Here is a 13451-nt window from a genome sequence, read left to right as displayed (position 1 = left end):
CGGTTTTCTGTCTCAAATACCCTACAGAGATAGATACTAAGCAATTAAATACATGATCAGTTGATTACAGCTGGTATAAGTGTCACAAAGGAAAGGTGCATTATGTGAGAACATACAATTATCATCATATAGTACCTTCAGTGAGAAAAACAAGTATGAACATATTCATATAATATAGATATTAATTAACTAAATATAATTGAATATGTATTTATTGAGAACCCACTATATTCCATTCATTCTGTGGAGGTTAAGGATATAAGAAAATCATACAATGTAATTGGGGAAACAGACATATGCAAAGCCAAATGCTAAAAGCTACAGAAGCACAGATAAAAGGTGGTCCCTGAGATTTAAAAAAAAAAAAGAAGAAGAATACTTGGAAAAGAGAACTGGTTCATTCATTTAATAAAATATTTATTAAACATTTATCATTTTTCCAACATGGTGCTTGGTGTTAGGGACTTATGTCAATAAAATATAACCCCTGTCTGTAAATTAATCACTTTCTACAGCAGTGGTCTAAACCAGGATGGTTTTCTCCTCAGGGGACATATGGCAAAGTCTGGAGACATTTTTTTTTTTTTTTTTTTTTTTGTCATAACTGGGGAGGGGACGCTGCTGTCATCTAGTGGATAGAGACCAGAGATATTGTGAAACAGCCTACAATGCAAAGAACAGCACCCCCAATGATGAATAATTATATATCCCAAAATGTCAATAGTACCAAGGTTGATAAACCCTTGAGAGCCACAGAGAAATAAGTAACCAATTACAATGCAGTATTATTAGTGATGAAATTGGGCTGTGTTTTAAAAGACTAAGGAAAGTAAAGGAATAAATGTGATGCATTAAGGGTAGTAGGCAAGGAAAATCATTTAACATAGTACACTATTATTGCAAATTATGGTGAGATTCTGGAAATGCCTGTCAAAATGAAGATAGCAAGGTTAATAAAGAATTAATTTGAGAGGGTTTTTGAGAGGTAAAATAAACATTAATTTATTAAGCAATTATATGATGAAAGTTTGTGAGGAGAAATGGTTGAAGCAGATGGAAGACTCAATGATTTCCTTACAATTTGTTTTGTTTGGGTGGTAGGTTAGATGGTGTTAACATTAATATATATCAGAACAAAGGGGAAAGACAGTTTTGAAAGATATTAATAATGATAATAAAAATAATACTTACATGTTACATGTCAAACAGTATGTTAGTCACAGCAAATTATTAAATTTGTCATAACCCTTGTTAGGGAGGTAGAGCTATTTAAAGTAAGTACTGTTATCTCTAATTTTTAAGAAAGGGCAAGAGAGATTAAATAAATCACTCAAGGTCACATTGCTTATTCATGGCAACATCCAAACTCCAATTGATATTTATCTTCTGAAGCCAGTGTTGTCAACCTCTATGCTCTACTGGATAAGTAAGGAGAGACTGTAGACAATCCAGGTGGAGTTTTCACAGTTTGGATTTAGATTGCCTGGGTTCTCCAAAAAGCAAAACCTGGCATAAAAGTTTGTATACTACCAGTTTATTAGGGAATACAATTCCAGGGAAGCAGAAGTGAGTAGAAATTTGAGTGAGACATAGATACAGGGAGAGCAAACATTCAATTTTAAGTCAAGCACACTTGATTGTTTGACTGCTGGAATGTCTTCTAAGAGATCATCCTAACTATTGCATTTCAGGATAGTCCATGGATAAGACAAAAGGGAGAATATTCACCACCTCTCAACAACATTAGTTGAAAATTTGCTCTAGAAACTTTTAACTCTTCTGCATTTCCTACATTGCTCATCTAGAGATACCAAGTGGGTGTCAGTGGCAACAGAGATGTCTTGAGGCAGGAGGCAAGAAAGACTCAGCATGAATGGAAGATAAAACACGATGAGTTGTGCCAGTGAGAATCAATCACAAGGAAAGCTAATGCAAAATAAGAGGCCAAGCCCTGAAACAAATACAACTGCGAAGCTACGCAATGGTGTGTACGAAATAGCTGACATATGTGCTCTAAATATTACCAGCTTTGTTGTGCTCAAGTTATTTTCCCTTCTGGGGTCTTAATTTTCTCATCTTCAAAACGGAGAAAATCATAGTACCTATCCAGTAGTATTGAGAGGATTGAAGGATTTAATATATATTAATAATTTAAAACAGAATGAACATACGCACCAAATGCACTTATCATTTATTATTGACATCACCATCATCATTGTTGAGAAGGAGAAAATCAACCCCTTAATAGCCACAAACGGGCTGAGTCTAACAGCAAGGCCTGTGTGTTGTTAGAGCTGGCCTGGCACCCATAGTTAAGGGTATAATGTCCTCTTGTTGAATATAAATTATCTCGGACAAAACACGAAGATCCAACAATGTCACTTTGTGACCATGATGAAGTGAGACAAAAAAATAAAAACTTAATTTATCAAATAGAGAGTACGATAGTCAATACTCCAAAGAGTACTTGAGAAAAATGGGTAAAATAGAAGACAGATTACATTGGGCAAATTGATGAGCAGGAGATGGGGAAATCAATCATTTTTAAAATATGAATGTGAATAGGACAGAGATGGGAATTTAACTTGAGGAAAATGTAGGGTTGCAGGAGAATTACTTATGACAGGGAGAAGTAAACATTTAGTTTGCTTTAAGAAAGGCTCTGTGGGAAGGAAGTGTTTGCAGATCCAAGAGAGAGGGGAAATCTGATGAATTAAGTTCTTAAAGTACATAGAAAGGAGGGATAGCAAGAAAATCGTTGGAGAACTAACCCTAAAAAGGAAAAGGTATTTCATTCTCTGAAACTGGAGGAGAAAGTTAGATAAATCCTAGTATCACTGAATATGAAGAATCTGTGATAGAGGGTCAAGAGGGGCAGGTAAGAAATTTCATCACCATTGACTTGTTTTCTCACTGAGGAAATAATCCAAGACATCTGTTGAAGTTAAAGGATAGTAGCTTGGTAACACTGGGGCAGCCACAACAAAAAAGGGACCTGGAGCCAACAGGAAAGAAAAGGGTATCAGACATTAATAATTACGCAGCTAACACTTCCTTTTGTGGGTGGCAGTGAGAGCGGAAAGTGCGCCCAAAGGCCTCAGGCACATTGGGAGAGTACAAGGTGATAGAGCACTGCCTGCCTACCCCAAATGCCATACTCCGCACCTCTATCACGTGCAAATCTTTGTACCTAATCATGTTATCACCAAGTCCCACTTCTGGTACTTTGTGTCTCAGCTGAAGAAGATGAATATATCTTCAAGGGTAATTGTCTCCTACGGACAGGTGTTTAAGAAATACCCCACGTGGATCAAGAACTTCGGCACCTGTCTGTGCCATGATTCCCCCATGGCACTCACAACATGTACCAAAAGTACTTGACCTGACCACTGCAGGTGCTGTTACCCAGTGCTACTGAGACATGGACACCTGGCATCACACCTGGGCCCACCCGATCCAGATCATAAAGGTGGAGGAGACTGCAGCCAGCAAGTGCCCACCAGCAGCCAACCAACTCCACAACTCTAGGATCAAGTTCCCACTGACCCACTGGGTCTTGCATGGCCAACAGAAGCCATGTTTTACCATCAAGAGGCCCAAAAGCTTCTTTTAGATACAGAGCTTCCCTGTCCCTAGGTCTGCCTAAAGAAATGCCTTGGGAAAACCAAAAACCCAAAAAGCCAAAAAACAAACACAAAAAAACCTAAACAAAACAAAGAGAGAGAAAGAGAGAGAAAGAGAGAGAGAGAGAGAGAGAGAATGCAGTTAAGGCAGAAGATTCTACACTCATAACCCTAAAGGACCTGATCAGTATAGCTGTCATGTTTCTGTAGAAGTCCTAAGCATCTGAGATGACAAGAAGACAAATAAAATTCTTGGACCAATCTCTGTTATCAATGGCAAGTTTTCTGTGGTGAAAAGTTAAGAGGAACAAAAGAATAAAAAGTCTTAAGCGAGCACAATTGAAATGAGTGATCAATGTGTCCAGGCCACATAAACAGGAAAACAAAGCCTGCTACAGAATGACCCATTAAAGGAGCTCAATTTCTAGGTCACTGGAGGTAGGGAATGGAGGAGACAGGTGGAGATGTAAGGGTGGGGTGGGGGACGGCAGCTAGGCTCAGTAGCAGTGCCACTGAAGGAATTTGAAGGTTCGAAAGATAGAGGGTTTCAGATAAAGAGTTTTAAGATTTTGGAAACCAAACAATTATAAAAGATAGTAAGAAGCATACAATGATCTAGAAATTTGTCCTTGAAGTTGGGCAGTGGTATGGAGGGAAGAAAGTAGAGAAAAGTTCCAAGACCCTAGTGGCCAGGAAAGGTGTTACATGTTAACAGGAGATAAACTTTAAAAAGATTACTAAATATTAGTTATCCTATTTTCTCAGGCCAAATAAGATTTCTAGTATACTATAAAAAGAAGGAATAAAAAGAAAGCCCCTTTAATGTTCATATTATAGTTCAGAAAACTTACACTATTGTATAACAATTTCATTAAACTGCAGTGAGATTTATTTTTACAGAATGCTCATATGCTACAGACAGACATTACCTTCTAAAGAAGATGTCAAATAGACTTGTTTATGCCCACAGAAGCCACATATGTAGAAAAAGCCACACACATCTACTACAGTTTCTGGAAAAGAGCTGAACAAATTGGTGGTAACTACTGATGGAATTTAAAACAGATTCAAAAGATATAAGAAGCTACATTGTTAAAAGAATGGTGTATAATTCTTGTGCTTTTTTATGTATGAGATTCTTCTTTAAAAATTTTTTTGATGTTTGTTTTTGAGAGAGAGAGACACAGCGCAAACAGGGGAAGTGCACAGAGAGAGAGACACAGAATCCAAAGTAGGCTCCAGGCTCTGAGCTGTCAGCACACAGCCCTACACAGGGCTTGAACTCATGGACCGCAAGATCATGACCTGAGCTGAAGTCTAATGCTTAACCAACTGAGCCACCCAGGTGCCCCTCTATGTGTAAGATTCTTAATGTAAAAGTAACTGGATAAATCTCGTGACCCTAGTAAATATTTGGTTACAGTCAAGCTTTATTTAGCCCTGAAAAGAAATTCAGTGTTCTCTCTTGGTAAAATTTTAAAGAATCACTCATTAGACCTAATTGTTCTTCCAGAATGTCTGGCTGTTAGAGGTAATTTAGTAGGACAGAAAATACTCATAGATTACTTGCTACAAACAAGATTGTACTCTTTGTCTATATTATGAAACATTAAATCATATTTCCAAAGAGAGAAGTTACCTGATTATCTCCTTGAGAAAATACATGTATATTAATTCTTAACATCTTAACTCTACATTTGGTAAGACCTTATTTTAAGGTTTGACTTTTTCCTACTGCTGATCATAGACATAAGGAGAATAATCAGAACCACTAACATAAGATGGCAAAGAAATTCCATAAGAAATTCTTACATAAGATATACCAGGAAAACAAACAAACAAACAAACAAAAAACTTGTTTTTTCTGGGCAGTCTTACTGTGATATGTAGAATTTTCTTTTACAAAAATTAGGTGATTTTGAGTGGCGTTTAAAACTAAAAGATAGGAAAAATCAACATTTTTTTAATTTTATTTTTCTTCTGGAATCCTCAGGCAATATTATAACTGACTCATTTAACTCGTCTGAATTAGTTTTTAATAAGCTCTCAAAGGTGGACCAATTTTCTCTAGTTTCTCCTGGGAACTGGAGATAATTAAATGAAGGTGCGATCCAAACTCCTAAGGATATTTTTTGGTTAATTTTTGAGACTTTTTTCTTCTAACTAATTTCCCTTAGATCTACATACCATTCTGACCCCAAATCTACCATGGGTGATTAAGAGTTCTGCTTGCTTCTTTCACTATCAATATGAATAACTCTAATTTCAAACTTAGAATTTACCTGCAAAGCTGAAAAACTTGTCCGTTATTATCTATCATTACACTCTGTCTTATCCACACACAAAAAAATCATTTATTGATTTCATATGTACCTAATGATGGGTTTTACATTCTTAGCTATTAACCTACCACTCCTTTTGGTTTTGGTGTATTATTAGAATTCAAACCCAAGTCGCTTACTCTTGTCTCTCAACTTCCACATATCTATTGGGATAATCAGAAATTATGAATAGGTCATGTTTGAGAACCTAGAATTCTGCATGTAATTTAACAGCCACTAGTTATGTATAGTTATTGAGCTCTTGAAATGTGTCAGTACTCTGAACTGAGATGTGTTGTAAGTTTAAAATATAAAGCAGGTATTTAGGTCCTAGTACAAAAAAGGTAAAATATCTCATTAATTTTTATATTGGTTAGATGTTGAAATAGTAATAGTTTTATATATTTGCTAAAATAAAACATTGAAATATTTTTATAGTGTATATAGTATAGTAGTCTGGCTATAAAAAATTTTTAAATTACATATGTGATTCACATTTCCATTTCCCATTACAATTTTATTGGACAGTACTGCCCTAGCACAAAGTTTGAAATAAGTATTCTCAGTAAATGTTGTATCCTACAAAAGAAAGCAGGTATGGAAAATGTTATAGGACACCCTACTATCTGCCCCACCATTTCTCATGAGTTTTGCTCATCCTTTCTCTTTTAAAATAACCAAGATTTTTTTTTCTTTTTTAATGTTTATTTATTTTGAGAGAGGGGAAGAGGGAGGGATAGAGAGAATCCTAAGCAGGCTCCAGGCTGTCAGAGCTGAGCACAATATGGGGCTCAGTCTCACAACTGTGAGATCATGACCTGAGCCCAAATCAAGAGTTAGATGCTTAACCTACTGAGCCACCCAGGTGCCCCCAAAATAACAAAGATTTTAAAACAGCTGTTTAAAGATATCCCCAAAATAAGCAAGATTTTAAAACAGCTGTTTAAACGTATGGATTGACAAGAACCAAGTTTTAAAGTGTTTTAGAGTGTAACCCAATAATTGTAGTCTTTCTACTGCTTACAATGTGATGTGTTATTCTGTAGTCATAACATTCAAAATAGCTGAGGAGGTATGAAGTTGAATAGAACCTCTGCATCTTCTATCTCTAGCATTCTTTAGACATTAAAACAGTTATGCATAGGCAGACAAAATTTAAAAAAAACAAGGCTCTCACATATTTACTCCTCTGGTCACAAATGTACAATGATTCCCCAGGCAGCATTTTGCAAGCACCCCACTGGTAAATGTAGTAAATGATTCAGCACTCCTCTGGTCATGAATAATTCATAGGGGAAGAACCAAATACCCAATTTGTTGGGTTAAGTGATGCCTACAGTGGCTTTTAAAACTTATCTACAGACTTATTCCCATTGCTCTATTTTTTTTAACCATATCTTTGTGGGAGGACAATTACTATGATAGACATAAAATGTGAAACTAGTTAATGATACTGCAAAATGCTCCATAAAGTTTAAGTGCAACATGGAATAACTTCTCCATTTCTCTAAGTATGATGACCAACCTTAGGATTCATGGAAACATCAAATGTCTGTTTTAAATAGGGATTTTTTAAAGCATGGTAATGTTAGCTTTGTAACTATGGATGGCATATTATCATTTAAAAATTTCTCATATCTTCCACTCATTTTCATATTCTTTTACTCATCAATAGTATTTTTTTCAATAATTAAAGAACCCATGTTCATTGTAACAAGTTACAAATAAAGTAGAAATATTTTATGTCTTTTGATTTTACAACTCAGGTTTAAAAAAGACTCTTAAATGTCTAAAACTTTCTAGTTGTCTAGGCTTTGATCTATCACATATGTCAATGAGGAATTACCACCTCCAAAGCGAATTTCTTACTCCTAGAGCCATGAAGGTTTAAAACATCTTTTTTTTTATGTTTATGTGAGATTAATTTACGTAATTTATACCTACTGATACTAATTTACACTGGAACTATGAAAAACAAGTATAATCTCTCTTCTGTGTAAACTGAACTACTTTTATAACATTTTTTTAGCTATTTATATTATCTTTGTAGGAGATCTCACTCACAAATCTTTATATATTATACTTACACAGTCTAGACTATTTCTGTCTGTGCTCTAGTTCCATTCAACCTTTAATTTGGTATCCAACACTTAGCTGTCTTACAAGTATCTCAGACCCCATGCACTGGAAATTAAATCTATGATCTCTATGCCCAAATTTGATGAGGGATTATACTCAGAATAGAATCACCCTTAATATCAGCTTCTTCACTTCCTCTATCCCATCAATCACCATGTGTTATCAACTTCATCTCCTAAATATTTCTAAAAACCAATGTTTTCTCCCCCCTCAACCTTTCCAACTCTCTGGATTAATTTCTATCGTCTATCACCCAGATAGACATAATGGCTTTCTAAATGGTCTCCCTGCATCCATTCTTGATACCCTTTGTTCATCTCTGAGCAATCAAAGTGTTTACTTAAATATGTAAATAAGATGAAGTAATTCCCTGCTCATATTTTCGCGTTGTCTTTTCCAATTATTTAGAAACAGCTCCAAAGACTTAATAGTGGCTGAGCATTTGCTACAAATTCTGGGTTCTGCTTACCATATTCTTGCTTAATTAATTACTTCTCTTAGTTCAGGTATCAGGAAAAACACTTTTGTCCAAGAAAGCCTTTCCTAACCTCGCTGACCACTGTCTGTTCCCTCATTACAATTTGCTCATCATAGCACGTATTTCAACTTCATGGAATTTAATATTATGATTTCATATTAATTCTGAAAGAAGGAATAAAACAGTGCATTAAAATTAACCTTTAGAATACTTAAAGAAAATGTTTATGTCTAGGACTAAACTGTAGCCACTGGTATATATTCATATTTAACATGATCCAGGCAAACAAGAACAAGAATTCAAAGATGAATTACGCATCCAAACACACAAAAACACACAGACACATTAAACCACTTTAGCTCCAGTCAGCATAGAAAACCTACACACTTAGCCTAAAAAATACTATAATCTGTATGAAGATTATTCTTCATATAATCTGTATGAAGAAAGGGGATACCTATTTTCAAGACTAACATTATATTATAGTCATGAATGAAAGAACATTATCCTGAAAATAGACATATATTAATACAATCTTTTCTACATCAGAAATTCTATTAGGCAACATATATCCTTCTGCTTGTAGTGTGGCTACACTACAGATAATGTGATGGGATTGACTTAAGGGATGTCACAATTTCCCTATAAAGTCATTTTCATGAATAGATGTTTCAGGTAAATAGAAATTAAAAAACAAAAAGGAAAGAAAAAAAGCACTTTCTCAGTGGGCACTTTCTCAGATGGTCACAATACATTCACTTTACAGAATAATGTGGGAAACCATCAAAATGACCATCTGTTAGAATGGTCTTACAGGGGTATATTCTCTTGCAGCCGAATTTTGGAGCTGACCCAAAAGAACCTGAGAATGGGAGTGGCAGATGGCTCCTGGAGCCTACATTTTAAGTAGCTTTGTTCTAAACTGTGGGTTCATAAGAAATTATGAGAAAGAAAAAAAGAATTGAAACTGGCATTTGCTATATTTACTGATACAAGGATTTAAGTTACTTTTCAAAAGCCCTGATATAGGCTTACATACATTATAAATTTTAAAATAAAGTGCACATTCTTGCCTAAATCTGTCCAATGCACTGAATTTTTCTTGAGGAAGAGAAAATGCCATAGAACACTGTCACCAGGAGTAATATAGAGCTCTTGCTTGTTGAAATGAACTGTGAATGGTGGGAAACAGGTTTGATTATTGTACTAATCCACTTATTTTGATAACAATTCCTAATTGATATTTTAGAAGTTTACTTATTACAAATCCAATGCCTCAGAATCTTTTCTTTCCCTTGTATATTATAAACTAGTTGAACAAAACCTGTAAATATCTGTTATGGACTGAATTGTGTCTCCCCCAAGTTCCTATGTTGAAGCTCCAGCCCCCAATGTGACTGTATTTGGAGCTGGGGTCTTCAAGGAGATAAATATGGCTAGATGAGGTCATAAGGGTGGGCCCTAGTCCAATAAGTCTAGTGTCCTTTTAAGAAGAGAACGCTCTGTCTCTCCTTGTCAACAAGAGCAGAGAAGAGGCCATGTGAAGACATAGTGAGAAGGTGGCCCTTGGAAAGTCAGAAGAGGTCGCAGCTCAAGAAACCAAATTTGCCATCACCTTGATACTGGATTTGTAGCCTCCAAAACTGTAAGACAATGGATTTCTGTTGTTTAAACCAGTCAGTCTATGGTATTTTGTTATAATAGTCCAAGATGACTCATACATTATAGTATCTTTAGAGGATCTCAAGTTCTTTGGTTTCTTTGGTTTGTTTGTTTTGGGAACAGACCTGTGATAATTAGACAAATCCATACCTTTGAGCATACCTATGAATATAATTACATAAACTTTTTTGATGTGTCAAAATTCCTTTCACCCAGAAAAAATTTTTGTGCCACCTCAATTTCATGTTGAACTAATGTCTAATACATTATCAAAATATAATATCAAATCTGAAGTCTAGAAAATGTATAGAAACAGAAGCTTACCTTACACTACCTCCTCAATAACTAATAATGACTTGTCCCTACCAATAACACTATAATCATGTTATATAGCTTGGACAAGGTCATGTTTTATAAATGCTGTCTGTAACAAAAAGAGTAAAGTGGCTACTAGCTCACAAATTGGGTATGAATGCTAGTTAATCATTTTTTTATTTAAAGAATGCTTATAGTCTTCATAAAGCCTCAAAGTCCTAGTAAATCACAGAATTGAATATGGATACTGAGAAAAAATACTAAAAAGCAATTAAAAATAAGGCAAATTATATAAACATGCAATTAAGAAACAAAATTCAGAAGGAATAATACATTTGTTTTAAAAGTTCTTTTTTCATGGTGCCTGGGTAGCTCAGTCAGTTAAGCATCCGACTCTTGACTTCAAGCTCAGGTCATGATTTCATGGTTCATGGGTTCAAGCTCCACATCCAGCTCTGCTCTGACAGCTTGGAGCCTGCTTGGGATTCTCTCTCTCTGTGCCCCTCCCCCACTTGCTATTTCTTTCTCAAAATAAATAAAAAATAAACTTTAAAAAAATAAGTAAATAAATAAAAGTTCTTTTCTCATTTACTAGAAGTAAAATGCAAATTAAAATATGACATGATTTTTGTCTATCTAGTCAGCATTTTTTAAAATTTGACCTTTATTTTTCTACAGCAATTTTAGATTCATAGCAAAATAAAGGGCTCATCTTAATTATATATTCTATGGGTTTGAACAAATATATAATGACATATATCCATCAGTACAGTATCATAAAGAGTATTTTCATTGCCCTAAAAATCCTCTATGATCTTCCTATTCATCCTTCCCTGCCCAAAACCCTTGGCAACCACAGATCATTTTATTGTCTACATAATTTTGATTTTTCCACAATGTCATATAGTTGGAATCACCCAGTACATAGCCTTTTCAGATGGCTTCTTCCACTTAGTAATATGCATGTGTTTCCTCCATGTCTTTTCATGGCATGATAGTTTTTTTTTTTTTCAGTGGTGAATAATATAATAAGGTTGCTTGCACGTTTTGCTGAATTAGAGTAAATGTGCTACAAACATCCATGTACAGGTTTTTTTGTGGGCATAAATCTTTAACATAAACTTTCAACTCCTGTGGATAAATACCAACTAGCATATTGCTGGAAACTGATTATTTTTTTTAATTATTTTAAATGTTTATTTTATGAGAGAGACAGAGTATGATCAGGGAAAGGGCAGCAGAACCTGAAACAGGCTCCAAGCTCTGAGCTGTCAGCACAGAGTCCAGCTCAAGGCTTGAACCCATGATCCATAAGATCATGACCTAAGCTTGACCTTGACTGACTGAGCCACCCAGGTGCCCCACTACGATTAGCTTTGTAAGAAAACACCAAACTGGGTTCCACAGTGGCTGTATCATTTTACATTCCTACTAGCAATAAATCAGAGTTCCCATTGTTCCACATCCTTGCTAGCATTTGGTGTTTTGGATTTGGCCATTTTAATAGGTATGTAGTGGTACATTGTTTTCATTTGTAATTCCCTGATGACATATAATGTGAAGCATCTTTTTATATACTTATTTGCCATCTTCCTATCTTCTTTGGTGAAGTGTCTGTTGAGGTCTTTGGTCCATATTTTAATTAAGTTGTTTGTTTTCTTATTGTTGAGATTTAAGTGTTCTTTGCATATTTTAGAAAACAGTCATTTATGAGAATGTATTTTTTAATTATTTTCTCCCAATGTTTTACTTATCTTCTCATTCTCTTGACATTATCTTTCACAGAGCAAAAGGCTTTAATTTCAATTTTTATCCAGTTTGTCATTTATTTCTTTCATGGATTATGTCTTTAGTGTTGTGTCTAAAAAATCATTACCAGGTAGCATCTTTTAAATTTATGTATATATATTATAAATGATCTAATTTGCAAAGACTACTGTATATAGATACTTACAATTTTGTTTTAAAATGGAAAAAAAGAACATACTTGAATTATGTGGAAATTTTAAATAAATTACAGCATATTCAAAGACTGAAATATCAAGTATTCGTCAAAATTATCTTGAGAATATTCTAATATAAGAAATTACCTATAATAAAATTTTAAAATAAAAGTCAAGGGGCGCCTGGGTGGCTCAGTCAGTTAAGCGGCCGACTTCGGCTCAGGTCATGATCTCGCGGTCCGTGAGTTCGAGCCCCGCGTCGGGCTCTGTGCTGACAGCTCAGAGCCTGGAGCCTGTTTCAGATTCTGTGTCTCCCTCTCTCTGACCCTCCCCTGTTCATGCTCTGTCTCTCCCTGTCTCAAAAATAAATAAAACGTTAAAAAAAATTAAAAAAAATAAAATAAAATAAAAGTCAAAAACCCTGATATATACTCAATTTAAAAAAACAATGATATTTATATAAAGGCTATAGTAAATTAAAATACACAAAATGTTTTCTCTGAATAGTAGGATTATGGATGCTTTCAATATAATTTTAACAATTTAATTTTCAAGTTTTCCAATTTTTTTAAATTATAAAAATACAAAAAAAATCACCCTTTAAAAAACAGATTTAGGACAAATCTAGTCAGATCAAATAATGAGACAGTTTATATACGGAAGTCTCTGAACAATGCTGATGATATTACTGATATGTAATCTTTAAGTATTCTCCCAACTTTATCAAGTCTATTTTCAGGGAGAAGGAAAATTGACAATTCTAATTATATTAAAGGTTTCATCACTGCAGATCCTCAAATTCTCTGAAACTTCTATGCCTAACCCACTTTTTTGTTTCAAAATACTTAAACATATAAATTTTGTTTGTTTCAAATACATTAATATATAAATACCAGAAGCACAGAACATACGAAATATTTTTCAATATGTACCAAAATTGGGCAAATTTGATTTAAGCTTCTAAGTTCCC

At 34.6% G+C, this 13451-nt stretch overlaps 1 pseudogene; it reads left to right on the top strand.

Moving 5' to 3' along the window:
- The first annotated feature begins 1890 nt into the window (after positions 1–1890).
- LOC132680361 (large ribosomal subunit protein eL20 pseudogene) lies at positions 1891–3613 on the top strand (annotated as a pseudogene).
- Positions 3614–13451: the final 9838 nt, after the last annotated feature.

The sequence above is a fragment of the Panthera onca genome, chromosome A1 (genome assembly GCF_046562875.1).
Source record: "Panthera onca isolate mPanOnc1 chromosome A1, mPanOnc1 haplotype 2, whole genome shotgun sequence".
Lineage (NCBI taxonomy): Eukaryota > Metazoa > Chordata > Mammalia > Carnivora > Felidae > Panthera > Panthera onca.
The sequence above is the reverse complement of the archived record's forward strand: the minus strand, read 5'-3'. Positions and strand labels throughout refer to the sequence as shown.